This window comes from Apodemus sylvaticus, chromosome 9 (genome assembly GCF_947179515.1).
Source record: "Apodemus sylvaticus chromosome 9, mApoSyl1.1, whole genome shotgun sequence".
NCBI classification, from domain to species: domain Eukaryota; kingdom Metazoa; phylum Chordata; class Mammalia; order Rodentia; family Muridae; genus Apodemus; species Apodemus sylvaticus.
The window spans coordinates 68131485-68151452 of record NC_067480.1 but is presented as its reverse complement, the minus strand read 5'-3'; the positions used below and the strand labels follow the sequence as shown (position 1 = coordinate 68151452).

General features: G+C 38.4%; 1 protein-coding gene across 1 annotated transcript in view; it reads left to right on the top strand.

Annotated features, from left to right (window-relative positions):
* The window catches only part of Gulp1 (GULP PTB domain containing engulfment adaptor 1), a 278714-nt gene that overhangs the window by 124706 nt on the left and 134040 nt on the right, over positions 1–19968 (top strand). The gene's annotated exons all lie outside the window — the stretch shown is intronic.

Sequence of the window (19968 nt, the reverse complement as noted above, 5' to 3'; positions counted from 1 at the left end):
TTTCTTTAAGTTTTTTTGTGTTTCTTCTTTATTGGCTTCTATCTCTTGAGCGTTATTCTCCTGCATTTCTTTAAGTGATTTTTGTGTTTCCATTATACGGGTTTCTAGTTTATTCATGTTCCCCTGTATTTCTTTAAGAGATTCATTTATGTCCTTTTTGTGTTCTTCTAGCAGCATCATGACCAGTGATTTTAAATCTAAATCTTGTTTCTCTGGTGTGTTGGCATAACCAGAACTTGCTGATGTTGGAGAGTTTGGTTCAGATGTTGCCATATTGCCTAGATTTCTGTTTGTAGTATTCCTGCATTTGCCCTTTGCATCTTGTTCTCTGGAGTTAGTTGGTCTTGTCTCTGGCTGGTGTTTGAACCTCCTGAGGGTCTCTGGGGCTATTTCTCCAACACTGGATGGCTGGGTTTCCCCTGTAGCAGATTGCTGATGTGCTGTCCTCCTCTTGTGTGCCCTTGCAGCCCTAGTGTGGTTTGCTCCAGATTGTGTCTGTGAGCCAGATGGTGCCTGTTTGCTCCTTCAGGGAGAGCTGAGGGTGTATGCTGAGGGAACCTTTTCTGAGTGCTGATCACTCTGCTGGGCAGCCAATCTCTCAAACTGGTTGGTGCGCACAAGGCTAGCCTAGATGCTGAGGCCCTCAGTCTAGGCAAAAGCCTGGGAGGCCAAGGTCCTAACATAGTTCCCCTTGGGCTATGACTGTTAATTGGGTTTGTCAGGTGACCAGGATGGCAGGCGTGTGCGCTCGCGCTCCCTGAAAGTGCCGGGAGAGTCTGCTGGGCTAACAACCTCATGGGTGGGTTGATATACAGATGGCCCACCAAGCAACCCAGTTCTTGGGGTCAGTCCAGGGCCTGTTGGGGCCTAGACCCCTGCTATGTTAGTCTCGGGCTATGCCTGTTAGCCAGCTTTGCCTGCTAGAGCTCTCTGGAGTCCTGTAGGCAAAGTGGGCGCGAGTGCGCACCGGGCAGGGCAAAAAAGCCTCCTGGCAGTGTTGGCACCTCCATGCCCCCCCCCCCCAACAGCCCAGGGCCTGGGTACAGGCCAACGCCTGTTGGGCTTAGACCCCCCGCGATGTTGGCCTCGGGTTATGTTTGTGTACCTCAGTCTGTCCGATCTCTCTGGAGTCTGAGATCCAAGATGGAGGTGAGCCTCTCGTAACTGGTGGGAGGCAGAGTTCTGAAGTGGCTTCTGTGTGGTGAAAGGCACCGTAAATCCGCCGCTGCTTGCAGCTCGGCTGACCAGCGAAGGTCAGTGGTCATGGGCGCAGGGTCTGCCTGGACCGTGTGTCACCTTGGTTTTACTGCTGATGGCCCTTCAGCTGGACCAACCACTGCTGCTGCCGCCGCCGCCACTGCAGCCCGACTCTAAGCTTAATATGGACATATTTTATTACTTCAAGTAACTAATGACTAAAGTAAGAGAATGCAAATTACTCCTGGAAGCTAAACATTTGTATGCTAACAATTTATACTATCAATTAAAGAATAGAGAAAAATTCCACCTAAAATATGAAACTAGTAAGTAAATCTTCAGAATTGAAATATTGAATAATATAGGCTGTTTAAAACAATCTCTAAATCATCTCTTGTCAAGCCAAATATGGGCACTTTTGTTGGCAAATGTGTACAATGTGTATACTGGCTTAAATATAAGTAGTCATATCATAGTTCTAGCTTTAGTACTGATGATTCACTGTAAATATTAAATAATTGTCCTACTTTCCATTTACATGGTAAATAAGCAGAATTTCTACTTGAAATTAACCTGTCAGGTTTCTTGTCCTTGGAGAACAGGGAATAGTCTGAGTCATGCTGATGTACAGTCGCTTTGGTGCTCTACATGAAGCCAGGTCCACGCTGAAGGAACAAGAAAATGTGGGGCTGGAGACTGCTCTAAGATTATCTTAAAATGTTCTCCCATAAACAAAAGCAATAGTCCAGTACAGAACTTCAGAATACAACTGTTTTACATGAGAGGTTGAATTGTCTCTTACATTCCTGTGTAAGGTAGTTTTCACACATTCTTCTGTAAAAACCCCATGGTCATGACCTAAGTCTTACCTGCTCTCACATGCTCTATCTCAGACCCATATTGCACACATAGCTGGATCTACTTTCAAAAACTTTTCAGATTTCTTTTTTACATTGGGAGCACACTTAAGCAAACACCATGTCTTTTCCCCAGAATTCTTATGACCTCCTACACCACACTTTTCCTGCACCCTTCTCCCAGAAGGAAAAAAAGAGATGATGTTCCCATGTTAATGTCAGAACACTTTAACATAAAACTTATATTCGTGGTAAGTTATTTTTTTATTGTTGTTTTTGTTTTGTCTCTAAAAATCTCTCCATATTTCCCTCTTATACCTGGAATCTGCTGCCCTACTAGGTTTATAGGACACTATAGTACCTAATTCTTCTGGCTTCTACATCAAGTTCTCTCTTATATGCTCACTGGCTTCCTTGTAATTTTGCAAACGTTAGCCTGGTATTTTTATCTTGTCAGTCATCTCCTTGACAGCCTGTTTCTCTTACTCAGATCTATCCCCAAATCCCCTTGTTTTCTTATCTAGCTCTGTTCACCTCAGCTCCAAACTGATTTGCCACTGTGTCATTTCCCATTCCTCCCAACTCTCTGCCTTTGTTTTACAGATAATTTTCACTGTCTGCTCCTCTCGGTTTATTTTACCTCTGCTCCATGACCACAGAGCTCATTTCTAGAAACGTGGGGATTTTGTGTTCTTTAGTACTCCTCTCTTGTCCACATCAATGCCTAGAAACAAAGAATATGCTGAGTAAAGAACAAATAGTCAAGGAGACAAGCCAAAAGGATTTCTTCAAATCTTATCTGTATGGTTCCTTTCCATTCAGATGGAATGCTCTTTTGTACCTTCATTTCATTCTATTTACATGCCTCTTTTGATAATTGTACACCTGCTATTCACTAGTTATCAGTACACACAAAATAAAACTTTCTTTTAAATCCCATCTCCATAAGTTCAGGTTTTACTTTCTTTGATCCCCTGAAATGCATAATGTCATAGGGTTTAATAAATAATTATATAATGAAGTTGTGATACCATTTACACCTGCCTGCTAGGTGTTTTGATATGTGCTGATGCATTTCAGGAATGAAAATGAATTATTCTGGAGCTTTTATTTTCTAGTGTAAGGGCTTTGTGGATTCTAGGTACCCACTCTGCCTGCATCTACAGCCCATAATAACTTTCTGTCAATTATTTCAATTTATTTGTTTATTTATTTATTTATTTAAGGCTCCAGATTTTATTCCACTCTTGGTCCACCTTCCAACTGTTCTACATCCTATACCTCCTTTCTGCCCCACTGTCTCCACAAGGATGTCCCCACCTCCATCCCCTTCCCCACCACACTACTAATACTCCTGGGTCCTCCAGTTTCTTGAAGGTTAGATACAACTTCTCTGACTAAACCCAGGTCCGAAAGTCCTCTGCTGCATATGTGTTTGGAGCCTCATATCAGTTGGTGTTTGCTGCCTGGTTGGTATTCCAGTGTTTGAGAGATCTCCAGGGTGCAGGTTAATTGAGACTGCTGGTCTCCTACTGGGTCGCCCTCCTCTCATCTTCTTCCACCTTTCCCCTAATTCAACCACTCAGTTTCTGGGTGGTTGGGTCAGCAGTTTCTGTCCATTGGTTGGGTACAAATATCTGCATCTGATTTTTTCAGCTGATTTTTTGGGTCTTTCAGAGTGCAGTCATGATGTAGGTCTCTTTTTGTGAGTTCTCCATAGCCTCCATAATAGTATTAGGTCTTGGGACCTCCACTTGAGCTGGGTCCCACTTTGGGCCTCTTGCTGGACCATCTTTTCCACAGGCTCTTCTCCATTTTCATCCATGCAGTTCTTTCAGAAAGGAACAATTATGGGTAAGAGTTTTAGCTGTGGGATGATGGCAACTCCATCCCACACTTGATGCCCTGTCCTCCTGCTGGAGGTGGGCTCTACAAGTTTACTCCTCCCAGTGTATGCCATTTCATCTAAGGTCCCTCCCTTTGAGTCCTGAGAGACTCTTACCTCCTAGGTCTCTGGTACATTTTAGAGGGTCCCCCAACCTCCTATCCCCTGATGTTGCATGTTTCCATTCTTTCTGTTTGCCCTCATGGGTTGCAGTCCTTTTCATCCCACCCAATACACAACCAGGTTCCCCTCTCCCTGCCTCCAACCTCTTTCCCTCCCAGGTCCCTCCCTCCCCCACTTGTGGTTGCTTTCTTCTCCCTTCCAAGTGGGACTGAGGCATGCTCACTTGAGCCCCGAGCTTGTTGAGCTTTTTGAGTTCTGTATCTTGGATATTTGGCACCTTTTGGGGGTGAACAATATCAACTTATTACTGAGTACATACCATACATGTCCTTTTGGGTCTGAGTTACCTCACTCAGGATGATATTTTCTAGTTCCATCCATTTGCCTGCAAATCTCAGGATGTCCTCATTCTTAATATCTGAGTAGTATTCCATCAATGAACTATACTTTCTCAATCCATTTTTCTGTCATGGGGTATCAGAGTAGTTTCCAGTTTACAAGGCTGCTATGATCATAATGGAACACATACCCCTGTGGCATGGTGGGGCATCTCCTCGGCATATTCCTAAGAATGGTTTTGCTGGGTCTTCAGGTAGACCTATTTCCAATTTTCTGAGAAACCTCCCAATTGATTTCCAGAGTGGTTGTACTAGTGTGCAATCCCATCAGCAATGGAGAATTGTTCCTCTTTCTCCACATTCTCAGCAAAATGTGCTATCTCCTGAGGTTTTGACTTTAGCCATTATGACTGGAATAAGGTAGAACTTCAGGGTAGTTTTGATTTGCATTTCTCTGATCACTATGGACTTTGAACATTTCTTTAGGTATTTCTCAGCAATTTCAGATTCCTCTGTTGTGAATTCTCCATTTATTTCTATACCCCATTTTTTGATTTGGTGATTTTGTTTGTGTTGGTTAGCTTATTGAGTTCTTTATATACTTTGGATATTAGCCCTCTATTGGATGTTGGGTGAGTGAAGATTTTATATCAATTTGTAGGTTGCTGATTTGTCTAATTGGCTAAGTATTTTGCCTTACAGAAGTTTTCCAGTTTCATGAGGTACCATTTATCAGTTATTGATCTTAGAATAAGAGCCATTGGAATTCTGTTTAGGAAATTCCCCCTGTGCCAATGAGTTCAAGACTCTTTCCCACTTTCTCTTCTATTAGCTTCAATGTATCTGGTTTTATGTTGAGGTTCTTGATCCACTTGGACCTGCACTTTGTGCAAGATGAGAAATATGGATCTATTTTCATTTTTCTACATATCAAAAGCCAGTTAGTCCAGCATCATTTACTAAAGATGCTTTTCTCCCCATTGTATATCTTTGGATTCTTTGTCAAAGATCAAGTGTCCATTAGTGTGTGGTTTTGTTTTGGGGTCTTCAGTTCTATTCCACTGATCGACATGTCTATCTCTTTGCCAATACCATGTGGTTTGCATCACTCTTGCTCTGTAGTAAAGCTTGAGGTCTGGGGTGGTGATTGCCCCAGCCATTCTTTTATTGTTAAATATTGTTTTTGCTATTCTGGGTTTTTTGCCTCACCAGTTGAATTTGAGAGTAGCTCTTTTTATAAAAAGTCTTTAAAGAACTGTGTTTGTATTTTGATGGGGATTCCATTTGCCTTTGGTAGGATCCCATTTTTCTTATGTTAATTCTGCCAATCCATGAGCATTGGAGATGTCTCCATTTTCTGAGATCTTCAATTTCTTTCTTTAGAGACTTGAAGATGTTGTATAGATATTTCACTTGTTTAATTAGAGTTACTCCAGGATATTTTTTTATTAATTGTAGCATTTGTGAAGGGAGTTTTTCCCCTAATTTTTTTCTCAGCCTGTTCAGCATTTATATAAAGAAGGCTACTGATTTGAGTTAATTTTATACCCAGCCACTTTGTTGAAGTTGTTTATTAATTGGAGAAGTTCTCTGGTAGAGTTTCAGGAGTCGCTTAAGTATACTATCATATCATCTGCATATAGTGATGCCTTTATTTCTTCTTTGACAATTTGTAATCCCTTGATCTTTTTGTTTGTTTGTTTTCTTATTGTTCTAGCTCACACTTCAAGTACTATATTGTGAGATATATGGCGAGTGGGCATCCTTGTCTTCTGCCCAATTTTAGTGGGATTGCTTCAATTATGTCTCCATTTAATTTGATATTGTCTATTGTTTTGCTCTATATTGCTTTTATTATGTTTAAGTATGGGCCTTGACTTTCTGATCTCTCCAATTTTTTTTTACATAAAGGGGTATTTTTGTTTTTTGTCAAATGCTTTTTCTGCATCTAAGGAGATGATCGTGTGATTTTTTAGTTTGCTTATATAGTAGATTATGTTAATGGATTTTCATATATTAAATCAACCTTGCATCCCTTGTGAATGATTGTTTTGATGTGTTCTTGGAATCAGTTTGCAAGAAGTTTATTAAATATTTTTACATCAACATTCATAAGTGAGATTGTTCTGAAGTTCTCTTCTTTGGTTGAGTCCTTCTGTGGTTTAGGTATCAGAGTAATTGTGACTACATAGCATGAGGTAGATAGTGTTCCTTCTTTTTCTGCTTTATGGACTAGTTTGAGGAATATTGGTATCAGGTCTTCTTTGAAGGTCTGAAAGAATTCTGCTCTAAATCCATCTGACCATGGGCTTTTTTGGCTGTGAGGTTTTTAATCACTTTTTTAAATTCCTTGTGCAATATAGGCCTATTTAGATAGTTTACATGCTCTTGATTTAACTTTGGTATGTGGTATCTGTCTAGAAAACCATTCATCTCATTTAGATTTTCCAGTTTTGTTGAGTATAGGCCTTTAAAGTGGGATCTGATGATTTTTTTTGAATTTCCTCCATTTCTGTTTACATGTCTCCCTTTTCATTTCTGATTTTTTTTTAATTTGGATACTGACTCTGTGCCCTTTAGGTAGTTTGACTAGGGGTTATATATCTTGTTGATTCTCTCAAAGAACCAGCTTTTAGTTTTCTTGACTCTTTATTCTTCTCTTCCTTTCTATTTAATTGATTTCATCCTTGAGTTTGAATATTTCCTGCTGTCTACTCCTCTTTGATGAGTTTGCTTCTTTTTGTTCTGGAGCTTTCAGGGGTAGTGTTAAGTTGTTAGTGTAAGATCTCTCCAGTTTCTTTTCCAGGGTACTTAATGCTATGAAATTTCCTCTTAACACCACTTCCATTGTGTCTCAGAAGATTGAGTATGATGTGTGAACATTTTCATTAAATTTCAGGAAGTCTTCAATTTCTTTATTTCTTCACTGACCACATTATCACCGAGTAAAGAATTGTTCAGTTTCCATGTGTATGTGGGCTTTTTATTGTTTTTACTGTTATTGGAGCCCAGAATTAGGCTGCAGAGATCTCATAGGATGCATGGAATTATTTCATTCTTGTATTGACTGAGGATTGTTTTATGATTAACCATATGGTGGATTTTGGAGAAGGTACCATGAGGTACTAAGAAGAAGGTGTATTTTTTTATTTTAGGGTGAAATGTTCTGTAGATATGTTAAATACATTTGGTTCATAACCTGTATTAGTTTCACGGTGTCTCTATTTAGTTTCTGTTTCAAAGACCTAGCCATTGGTGAGAGGGGGGTTTGAATTCTCCCACTATTATTGTACAGGGTTCAATGTGTGTTTTGACCTTTAGTAAAGTTTATTTTATGAATGTGGGTAACCTTGCATTTGGGGCATAGTTGTTCAAAATTGAGACTTTCTCTTGGTGGATTTTTACCTTTGATGAATATGAAGTGTCCTTCCTCATCACACTTGATAACTTTTGGTTGAAAGTTATCCACCAAAATTTTATTGGATATTCAGATGGTAACTCCAGCTTGTTTCCTGGGACAATTTGCTTGGAAGACCTTTTTCCATCCTTTTACTCTGAGATACTGCTATCTTTATTTTTGAGGTGCATTTCTTGTATGCAGCAAAATGCTGGATCTTATTTGCATATCCAGTCTGTTAGCTTATATCTTTTTTTAAGTTAGTTGAATCCATTAATATTCAGAGATATTAAAGAAAGATGACTGTTGGTTCCTGATATGCTTGTGTTTGTAGGTGACTCTATGAGCTTGTGTTTCTCTCCTTTTGGCTTTGTGTGAGATGCTTAATATCTTGTCTTTTCTTTGGTGTAGGTACCTTCCTTGTGTTAGAGTTTTACTTCTAGGGTGCTCTGTAGTACTAGATTGGTATATTTTTTTGAATTTTGTTTTGTCCTGGAATATTTTGTTTTCTCCATCTATGTACATTGAGAGATTTCCTGGCTATAGTAGCTTGGGCTAGCCTTTGTGGTCTCTTAGAGTCTGCATGACCTCTGACCAGGCTCTTCTAGCTTTTATAGTCTGTTGAGAAGTCTGATAGGTTGATGTTTGTTTGTTGCTTGGCTCTTTCCCTTGCAGCTTTTAATATTCTTTCTATGTTCTGTGTGTTTATTGTTTTGATTATTATGTCACAATAGGATTTTCTTTTTCAGTCCCATTTATTTGGTGTTCTATAGGTTTCTTTTACCTTTATGGTCATCTCTTTCTTTCGGTTGGAGAAATTTTCTTCTACGATTTTGCTGAAGACATTTGCAGGTCTTTTGAGCTGGGAATCTTCGTTTTCCTCTATTCTGATTTTTCTTAGATTTGGTCTTTTCATTGTGTCCTGAATTTCCTAGATATTATGGGTTAGGAGTTTTTTCATGTTTTGAATTTTCTTTGACAGTTGTGTCAATCTCTTTTACGGTATCTCCTATACCTGAGATTCTCTCTTCTATCTCTTGTATTTTGTTAGCAATACTTAACATTTGTAATTCCTGACTATTTCCTAGGTTTTGTATTTCCAAGTTTGCCTCCATTTGTGTTTTCTTTATTGTTTCTACTTCCACTCTTAGGTCTCAGAACACTTTATTCGATTCCTTCACCTGTTAATTGTGTTTACCTGTATCTCCCTAAGGGATTTATTTGCTTCCTCTTTAAGGGCTTCTACTTGTTTACGTTGTTTTCCTGTATTTCTTTCAGTGAGTTATTGCTATCCTCTTTAAAGGACTCTATTATTTTCATGAGACAGGATTTTAGGTCAGCTTTCTGATTTTCAGGTGTGTCAGTGTATTCAGGGGTTGCTACAGTAAAAGAATTGAGTTCTAATGATGCCCATGTATATTAGCTGCTGTTGCTTGTTGTCTTGAACTTGTCTCTTGTTTGCCATCTGGATATCCCTGGTGTTTGCTTGCCTGGATGACTCTGTCTGGAGTCTGTCTTTTTTGTCCTTGGGTTGCTTCAGGATTCTTGGTAGGCCTGAGGCCCTGACTGTAGAACACTAACTACCTCTGGGGCCTTCCAACTGAGGGCTCTTCAGAATGGCAGGGAAGCTGTTGATCTGATGCCCTGGGTGCAGTTAAACTTCTGGGAGGCTTTCAGACTGTTTGCTCTTCAGAGGAGCTGTCAAGCTCTTGTCCTGTGTGAACATGTTCTCTAAGTGGGCCTACAGACGGAGGTTTCTTTTTCCCTGTGTGTAGCAGAACTCTTGGGAGGCTTTCAGTCTATGGTGTCAGTTGTCCGACTGCTCTGAGAACAGTGGATGTTCTGGGATGACTCAGGATATGTTGTCTTCAGGGAAGAAGACCAGATAGCAGTCTGCTCCAGTAGAAAGGACCAGGCAGAACAGGTCCTTTCGGAATATCAACAGGAGTAGTACTCCAGAACAGGTACTCCAGAATACCAACAAGAGTGGTATTCTTGGGAGGGATTTTGATAGTTGACAGGCCCAGAGTCCACTGGGTTCTCAGCAGCAACTCTGGGACTGGGGGCAGGTGGGGGTTAGCAACTGCTCTGAGTGCAGTGGATCCTCTAGGATGGCTCAGGATATGGTTTCTTCTGGGGAGCAGTCCAGATAGCAGTCTGATTCCTTGGTTTTAAAAAAGCTAGAATAATGGTATCTTAATTATTCATAGTTTATTCACATTTTAACTCCCCATGGGGTTTATATAATAGTCTCTGTGGATATATATATCCACATTTTGTGGATAGTACTGTAGTTATCCAAATGCCTTGAAATTCTATGTGACTTTAGTTTTCTATCAACATCCCTCCTTGTGTTAGACTGATTTACACAGTGTTTTGCCTCTTGATTCTTGAATTCCTCTGTATGTCTGATCTAAGGCAACATCTATCACATTTTGGACATTGAATGAGAACTTAGATGGCTTTTTAATTAACCTTAAACACAATGATGACTAGTTCACCATAAGAGAGGAATGACCATAGCTCTAGTCTAAATGGGTAAAGAAATCCAATGTTAATGTATTCCAGCTGAACAGCACTTTATCAGTTTGTATTATTATTAGGAGTTATAAGTTTATACATAGTTCTAAGTAAAATCCTTTCTGCTGCTAGGCAGGGTGGCATATCTGTGTGATCCTAGCATTGTGAGGTTGTATAGAAGGAGAAATTCACAGTCAGCTGGGGCTATGTAACAAGCTGTTCCAACAAAAAAGCAAAATGGAACAAAACAGACCCTTTCCTAATAGAAGACTTAATAAAATAGCTTAAACTAAAACAAATTCCAAACCCATAGTTAGAATTCTAGTTACAATTGAAGGTGGAATTACAAGTATGCATGTTGGAAAGACAGCCAGTTACTCTGGGAGGGAGGAGAGCAATTATGTGTCTCTGTGTCTTGTTTTTTTTTTATTGCTTCTCTTATTCATTTACCTAAGAAATGGATCTTACGTTCAAATGGCATTCTGTCTTCCTATCTGGCACAAAGGACCGTTTAATTAAATGGCATTCTGTCTTCTTTTCTAGTGCACAAGCCACCTTCTGAGATTAATTCTCTGTTCTGTTTATTGGTCTTCACTGTCTCCATTCAGGTCCTGATGTGTCCCCGAGATGCTGCCCCAGCAGCTGACCTTCCTGCCTGTGAACTTTCCATATTGAAATGATTTTTTAGTAGTACAAATGTCAGGTAGATCAGAACGAAAGCTATGGGCCTATTTTCCAAAAGTGATTATAGTAAACAGTATTTTATTTTCTTGAAAAATTCTAAGGGTGGTTGTAAAGTCTCATGAAAAGAAACAAACAAAAACAAAGACTAATAAAACCATAGGGTAGATTTTTCAAACATATTATGAATGATAATTACATATGTTTTAATCTATCAATTTAAATATTAAAAGGATAACAGTATTTTGACTGGAACAACATGTATGACAACATGTATGGACAAGGTGTTTTGATTGTAAAAGCTATCTCTCATGTTAGCCATGAAAGAGTGACTTTTGACTTCAAGACCCACCTTCCTTGAGTGTTGTGGCAGCTATTTATGACCACTCTAAATGATAAGAATTTGTGTACGACCCAGATGCATTCCACAACTGTTCTTGTGTGCTAAAAAATGTCAGGACCAGTATTGTGCACATCAAACCAGGTAATTTTGTAACTGAAATTTCATTTTGTGTCTTCCAAGACATAAAAAGTTCTCCATATTATCTGGTAGGATATAGATATATTTTACTAAGGATACCCTAATTTGTGCTATGCAGCAAAGATTTAATTTTACAAAGTCCTTTTAGGAGTCTAGTGTAATGACGAATGGCAGGACTTTTAGATTATGAAATAATTTCTAAACATATCTTAAAAATTTGTTACCTAATTTTTGTGTTGGCATTTTTATAATTCTTCAAATTTGTAATGAAAATGATGAGTCCCACTGAATATAGAGAAAGAACTTCCTAGCTTAATGATCCAAGAAATGATTTTTGCTTAAGTTGATTTCTTCTTCATCCTGACAAACCTGCCTTATAACCATCCTCCAAGTCTCTGTTCAAAATTGATTCACATACAAACTCACTCTCTCTCTCTCTCTCTCTCTCTCTCTCTCTCTCTCTCTCTCTGTCTCTCATGCCCCCCCACACACACATGCACGCATACCAGAGTGGGTGGGAGAAGGAAGAGGAGTCGATAAAAAAATTAAATAAAATTATGGAAAGAAGTCAAGAAAGAAACTGGGTTAGGACACATGTTTTACTGCAATGATCTGATTCTAAGAGAGTTGCTAATTTTATCTATTGCAATATACAAATACTTACATGATACTTTCTTCAGCAATTATTAACTTTAATAAAAATACTTTTGTAATAAAGATTTGCTTTAAAGGGTGTGATTGAGACGTACTCTTATTTCCCATCTCATTTTAACATCCTACTACTCTCCTTTCCTGTATTACAGTCATCTAAAACTAAATATTTCTTCCTTAGCAATACTGATTTTACTTCTACTGCATTACTCTTTAAATATGTTTGCCCACAAGACTCAAAAAGTTAGGAGGTTTTAAAATAAAAGATTATCTCCCCTGGAAAGCACACTGTGAGAAGGAAACTTTATCGTATGCCAGCACATCAGAAAAACTCTGAACCTGTCTTTAGAAGATGTAAGTTTAGCTATCTTTCTTCCTTGATGTGGGAGCTCGGGGCAGTGATACTCCCCATATATGCATGTTCACAAAATGAAGGTATTGTAACCATTGGGCAGATTCCTCAGTAATGTAGTACAGGCTGCTAGTTCACCTGTGAAGTTAAGCGACTCCTTAGCTTAGAACACAAATCCATGGACAGTTAAATATATTTAAATATATTTCAATTGGGGATTTCTTAAACTTTTTTGTAAAGAGCTAGTTTTCTACTGAATTTTATTAGCAATTATTATCAAATACCAACTTGACATATACCAGGGAAAGACACACTGTTGCTTTGTTTAACCTGGCCTGTGTTGGCAAAGAGCTGATCAAAGACAGGCTTAAGTACTCAGTTACTATGTTAGCCTGCTGAGTGAGCACATTTGTGCAGTGTTAAAGGAATGAGTTCTGGCTGGAAACTGCAGCATATGGTTTTCATTATGGAGAGCACAATCATAAAATAAAATGAAAGGACAAGCATAGCATTTGGAAAGATAAAATAACACAGTATTTGCTTTTCTTTAAAAGAAGAATTGTGCTTTTTTCCTTCTATCAAAACAGGATTCCTCTGGAATGGTGCCTGTACTGTGTTTCAGGATACTGATGGTTTGAGAATTTAATACATATTTTCCAGCTCTTAAAATGTATTTGGACCTATCTTTAGATAACTGAAAAATGTTTATTTTACTTCAGTCCAACTGGATCAAGGACCTCCACATAAAACCAGATACACTGAATCTAATAGAAGAGAAAATGGGGGAAAGCCTTGAACACATGGGCACACGGGAAAATTTCCTGATTAGAACACCAATGGCTGATGCTCTAAGATAAAAAATAAAATCAACAAATGGGACCTCATAAAATTGCAAAGCTTCTGTAAGGCAAAGGACACTGTCAATAGGACAAATGGCAACCAACAGATTGGGGAAAGGTCTTTACCAATCCTACATCTGATAAAGGGCCAATTTCTAATATATACAAAGAAAGCAAGAAGTTAGACTCCAGAAAACCAAATAACACTATTTAAAAGTCTGGAACAGAGCTAAACAGAATTCTGAGGTGACAGCAAATGCTGGCAAGAAAGAGGAGAATGAAGGACACTTCTTCATTGCTGGTAGAACTGCAAGCTGGTACAACCACTTTGGAAATCAGTGTGGCATTTCCTCAGAAAATTGGACATAGTACCAACTGAGGATCCAACTATACCACCCTTGGGCATATACCCAGAAAATGCTTCAACGTGTAATAAGAACACATGCTCTACTATGTTCATAGCAGCCTTATTTATAATAGCCAGAGCTGGAAAGAACCCAGATGTCCCTCAGCAGAGGAATGCTTACAGAAAATGTGCTAAATTTATACAATGGAATACTACTCAGCTATTAAAGACAAAGACTTCATGAAATTCACAGGCAAATAACCATATCTAGAAAATATCTTCCTCAGTGAGGTAACTTGTTCATAAAAGAACACACATGATGTGTGCTCACTGGTAAGTGGATATTAGGCCAAGAACGTGAAATACTCCAGATACAATTCACAGACCACATGAAGCTCAAAATGAAGGAAGACCGAAGAATAGATGCTTCAGTTCTACTTAGAAGGTGGACCAAAATAATCAAGGGAGGTAGAGGGTGGGAGGGACTTGGGAGGAAGAGAAGAGGGGTAGGGGAAAAGAGCTGCAGAATTAAGTATGGGGGAGGTGGCGAAGATGTGCAGAGGGTTAGGAAATTGAACAGAGGTATGTAGCAGTAGGTGATGCAGAACGGGGGGTAGTCACCAGAAAGCCACAGATGCCAGGAAAGGAAGAGCTTCCCAGGAGCCCATGGGGATGAAATTATTTGAAATACCCCACGAAATAGAGGGATAACCTGTTGAGACCATATCCATAGTTTAGGCATGGTCCCTGGTAGAGGAATGAGGCCATCCACCCATTTCCAAAATTTCAACCCAGAATTGCTCCTGTCTAAAGGAAATACAGGAACAAAGAGTAGAACAGAGACTGAAGGAAAGGCCATCCAAAGACTGGCCTACCGGGGGATCCATCCAACATGCAGATACCAAACCCAGATACTATTACTGATGCCAAGAAGTGCTTGCTAACAGTAGCTTGATACAGCTGTCTCCTGAGAGCCTCTGCCAGATCTTGACCAATACAGATGCAGATGCTCATAGCCATTCATTGGACTGAGAATAGGGACTCCAATGGAGAGTTAGGGGAAGGACTTAAAGAGCTGAAGGGGCTTTATCTGGCATCAATGGGAAGGGAAGTTCAGGGTTTTGTGAAGGCTTAATGCCCCAGTGTAGAGAAATGCTATCACGATCATTTTTGCTGAAGTCCACATTAGACATAGTGCTTCTGAAATGTGCCTCTTTACCCATAATGTCCTATGATGCCTCAAAGAATATTCATTGGAATAAATACATTAAACTGTGATAACCCAAATGTATACCACTGTATGTACATGTAATTTTAGTTTTGCTTGTTAGTTCTTAAGCTAATATTTATGCTGCGGTAATTTAAAAGTATTCCTAAAATAGTTCATTTAGTTAAATAATTTTGTTGGTTTTGGTAAGGGACTATGATAAGAAAAGGAAATATAATTGTTAAACACTGTCTAAAAGCGATTCTATTGTCATAGGCATTTTTTTCTACTTAAAGCATATAATTTCTAAAGACATTTTGTCTCCTGCCTTTGAATTTCAAGCCTGGAAAATCTCAGCCACTACTGATGTATAAACTTCAGTTGGTAACAATGGCCAGAACACACACACACACACACACACACACACACACACACTCAAGGTAAAAACAGACTTTCATACTTCTTTGTTTATGTTTTATCTAGATTATAAGTCTCATCCATGCATTAACATTCTCACTCCCCTTTTCAACTCACTCTTCCCTCTACTTTTCTTTAATAGTCTCACATCTTATTATTTTCACTAAAAGCCAATGACCTACATCCTATTTAAACTAGGAGTCTACTCGAAATGGAAATATAAATTCTTCCATCACCAAATTACCAATTCCACAACTAAATCTTTGTATTTTCGTGTGTCAGATCTCTTTTGTGTAACTATTTGAATTGTTCTAGTTATCTAGGGATAGTTACTCTACTGTAGGGTGTAGCCTACCCAAGAAATGTTTTTGTGTTTATCCTGTTTTTGTTGCTATTGTTGTTTGGTTTGGTTTTAGTTTTTCTTGTTTTTTTTCTATGTCTTTTTTTTTTCTGTGTAATTCATGCTTTTCTCCTGGATTGTGCAGCCCAGCAAGCTTCTTTCTTATATTCTTTAGATCACATGCCTAGAGAATGACATCACTCATAAACATGCCAATGGATGAATCTCTGAGCAAGTATCTCAGATATGGACTTCTGCGAAGTTTGTTGGGATTCATGTCCAGTGCTAGAGATTATTATTTATGTGCATGTGAATCCTAAATTTATTTAACTACTTGACTTTAGATTGTTTCAATTGACATTTAAAACTACTTGGTACATTCTAACTGAGCCATCATCTATAAGCTGAACACTTTGTTATGTGTCACTATCCCTACCTCACTGTTCCACAACTCTAAAACCAACCACTCATTTTGAGTTGTCCTATTGTTATCTCAGAACAACCATATCCTAATAAGAAGCATTTTTAAAAATATGTGTATGGATAATGTGTGTGTGTGTGTAATTTTATTTATAGGCCTGTGCAAAAGAGTAAGCCTCCATGAGAGGAGAGGGCAGAAGAGCAGAAGAGGAAGACACATCCTCAAATCAGTAGTCACAGGCATTTGTGGGCAGGGAGCCTCACTTGTTAGGTACTTGGTGGGATGTGAACCATGGTTCTAACGATTGTGTAGCAATTCTAACCACTTAGTCATCTCTCTAGACCTCCAAGGAAAAGTTTTGAATCTCCTTTCAAATTTTACCTTTCCTAAGAATACATTCATCATTTGTAGCATGTATTTTAAAATGAGAAAGTGGCCATTATCATTCAATTCTCTTTCTCTTTTCTTCAGCATGCATCCAGCAATTTAGAGTAATCAGTTCTCCCTTTGAAAGAGAAATAAGTGAGAAAAGCAAATCAAATACCAAGAAATTTGTGAAACAAGTTGAAATAGAAAAGCCATAACTTGGACATTTCAAGAGATGGAGAATGGAAATAGTAGACATTCTTAAGAGTTGGAAAGAATTGGGCTTATTGTGCATTATCAACAATAAAACAAAACAAACAAACAAAATAAAAACAAAGATATAAGAGCTAGAAAGTGATTTCTATTGCCTCCATAAGCAAGTAAAGAGAACATATAGAGTGGATTCTGACTGGGTGCTGAGGCCTGAGTCTCTCAATTGTGTAGTTGTCATTGCCCAGCTCTAGAGGAAACTAAAGGGAAGATGAAAATGCTGATATCAGTTATCTCAGGAAACAGAAAAAGCAAACTATTCCTTAAAGAACTAACTTAAGAGTAAAGTGTTGGAAAATGTTCCTGTGAGGTGTCAAAGAACCTGAATAAAAGAAATGTTGCTGGGTTACCTCACTCAGAATGATATTTTCTAGTTCTATCCATTTATCTGTGAATTTGATGAAGTCATTATTTTTAATGGCTGAGTAGTACTCCATTGTGTAAATGAACCACATTTTCTGTATCCATTCCTCTGTTGAGGGACATCTAGGTGGTTTCCAGTTTCTGGCTATTATAAACCAGACTATTTTAAATGTGTCCTTGTTAGATGTTAGAGCATCTTTTGGCTATGTGGTGTAGCTAGGTCTACAGGTAGTACTATGCCCAATTATCTGAAGAACCACCAAATTGATTTCCAGAGTGGTTGAACCAGCTTGCAATCTCACCAGCAATGGAGAAGTGTTCCTCTTTCTCCACATCCTTACCAGCATCTTATGTCACCCGTGTTTTTGATCTTAGCCATTCTAACTGGCATGAGGTAGAATTTCATGGTTATTTTGATTTGCATTTCCCCGATGACTAAGGATCTTGAACATTCTTTTAGGCATTTCTCAGCCATTCAAAGTTCCTCAGTTGAGAATTCTTTGTTTAGCTCTGTACCCCATTTTTGAATATGGTTATTTGGTTCTCTGTTGTATAAAGTCTTGAGTTCTTTGTATATATTGGATATTAGCCCTCTATAGGATGTAGGGTAACATGGCTATCCTCTGCGAGGCCCAAAAAGTAGCTGACTGAGACAGATGCATATATTTACACCCAACCATTGGACTGAAGTTGGGCACTACTGTGGTTGATTTAGAAAAAGGCTGGAAGAAGCTGAGGAGGAGGTGACCCTATTGGAAGACTATCAGTCTCAACTAGCCTGGACCCCTGCAGTGTCTCAGACACTGAACCATCAACTAGGCCGCATGAATGAGCTGGTTAGATTCTCCTAACCTCCCTGACACATATATAGCAGAGGACTGCCTGGTCTGGCCTCAGTGGGAGAAGATGTGTCTAACCCTGGAGAGACTCGAGGCCCCAGAGAGTGGGTATGCCTGGCCAGGGAAGGGGGATTAATATCCTCTTGGAGACATGGGGAAGAGGACTGGGATGAGCAACTGTGGGAGAGTAAACCAGGAAGTAGGCAATGACTCTATTGTAAAAAAAAAAAAAAAAACCAAAACAAAAACAATAGCAAAAAGTGCAAAACAAAAAACCAATACTTAGTATCTTAAATATGTATTGTAGGCAGATTGCCTGGTATAGATGCCCTTCTCAATATCTTTGTATCTAACTATAGCAGCCTTTGATTTCTCTCTATCATTTTAATTGCTATCATTTCCCCTGTAGTCACAAAAGAAAATAAGACATATTTTGAAAAAAAATAGAAAATAAAAATAAAAGTTGTTCCTGTGTACTTTATTTTAAATGTTAATTCTCATAATAATTATTACTAATAAATAATTTAAAAAATGAAAGAACAAAAGAAAAGAAGAAAGGAAGGAAGGATGAGAGGGAAGAATTTCTTCATTTTTGGTTTGTTGCCTGAATCACAGGCCCAGGGTCAAGTAAAAATTTTTCCAACATGTGGTGAACCCAGGAAAGGATTTCAGAAGAGAAAAATTTTAACAGTTATAATTGAAGCAGTAATAAGTAAGCAAAGTAGAAAAGTGACTGATTTCAGCTTACTGTGTTCACACTGAGATTGAAAGTAAAATGGTCATTGTAGCAATGGCAGAAGCAGAAGGCATTGTTTACTGTGTCCAAGTATTCCTGTGTGCAAGCCTGGCCAATCCTTATTCCCAGCTGTCGGAAAAGCATGGTTTGCCTCTAGGCATATAGTCTTTGACTCTATGCCTTGATTCCATCTCACGGAAATGAATTCCATTATTTTGGACACACACATAAGTTGGACGAAATACATTTTCTGGCAATGTTTTAAAAACTAGCAAAAAGGTAGTCTCAATCCTTTGCCCAGACCCAAGTTCTTTATATCTAAGGGAACATCTTAGAATGGTCATTCTGAAGATCTGTAATGTTTTTGTGAGATCCTTATGATAAAATTGTCTCTATTAAATTGAGAAAAAATAAAGTACTGCATGGCATGTCTGCAAAGAACTTCAAAGTTTGTGGTTCAAAAAGCAACATCACATTTAAAGTCTTCCACAATATATACAAGTCAAGTATTCCATTTATATTTGTTTCAGCATAAATAACTGTATTAAATATTTCCTAAGTATTACTATTTTCTACATAATTATCTCATGGGGAATGGAGGAGGGGTGTGAGGGTGGGTCTGAGAGGATAGGAGGGAGAGAAGATGCTATAAGGCTGTAAAGTGAATAAATAAATTTATTAATTAATGAGGGGGAAAAAAGAATGTTTTCCTCGTTAAAGAGAAAATTCCTTCCATAAGTATCCAAAAACTTAACACTCCCATGGGCCCTCAAATAGAGATTCTAACATTAACCCCCCCATAAAGTGTTATTTTGTTATATGTCTGTGATGGTATATAGAGGTAATTTTTACATGAAAACATTGGCTGAATAAATAGTGTCTGATATGGCTAGCCCCTTTTGCAGAAAAAGTCCCTTAGCCAAGTTGTTGTAAGTGTAAATATATTTATAAGATGATTTTGCTTTTAAAAGCATAATAAGCCATGCAGTGGTGGCGCACGCCTGTAATCCCAGCACTTGCAAAGCAGAGGCAGGCAGATTTCTGAATTTGAGGCCACCCTGGTCTATAGTGTGAGTTCCAGGACAGCCAGGGCTATACAGAGAAACTCTGTCTCAAAAAAACCAAAATCCCCTCCTCCCCCAAAAAAACCAAAACTTGATTGCGTTTATTTCAAACAAATTCAGAAGAAAACCCTTTTCTTAAATTTATAGATAAATATAATAAATAATATGCATGCTTTGGATTTTCAGCTGACATATTGCACTTAACTCTGTCCTTCATTACGTTAGGTATTTAAATTTATCCTTATTTATCGTCTTTTGTGACTTAGTAGGCTATTGCA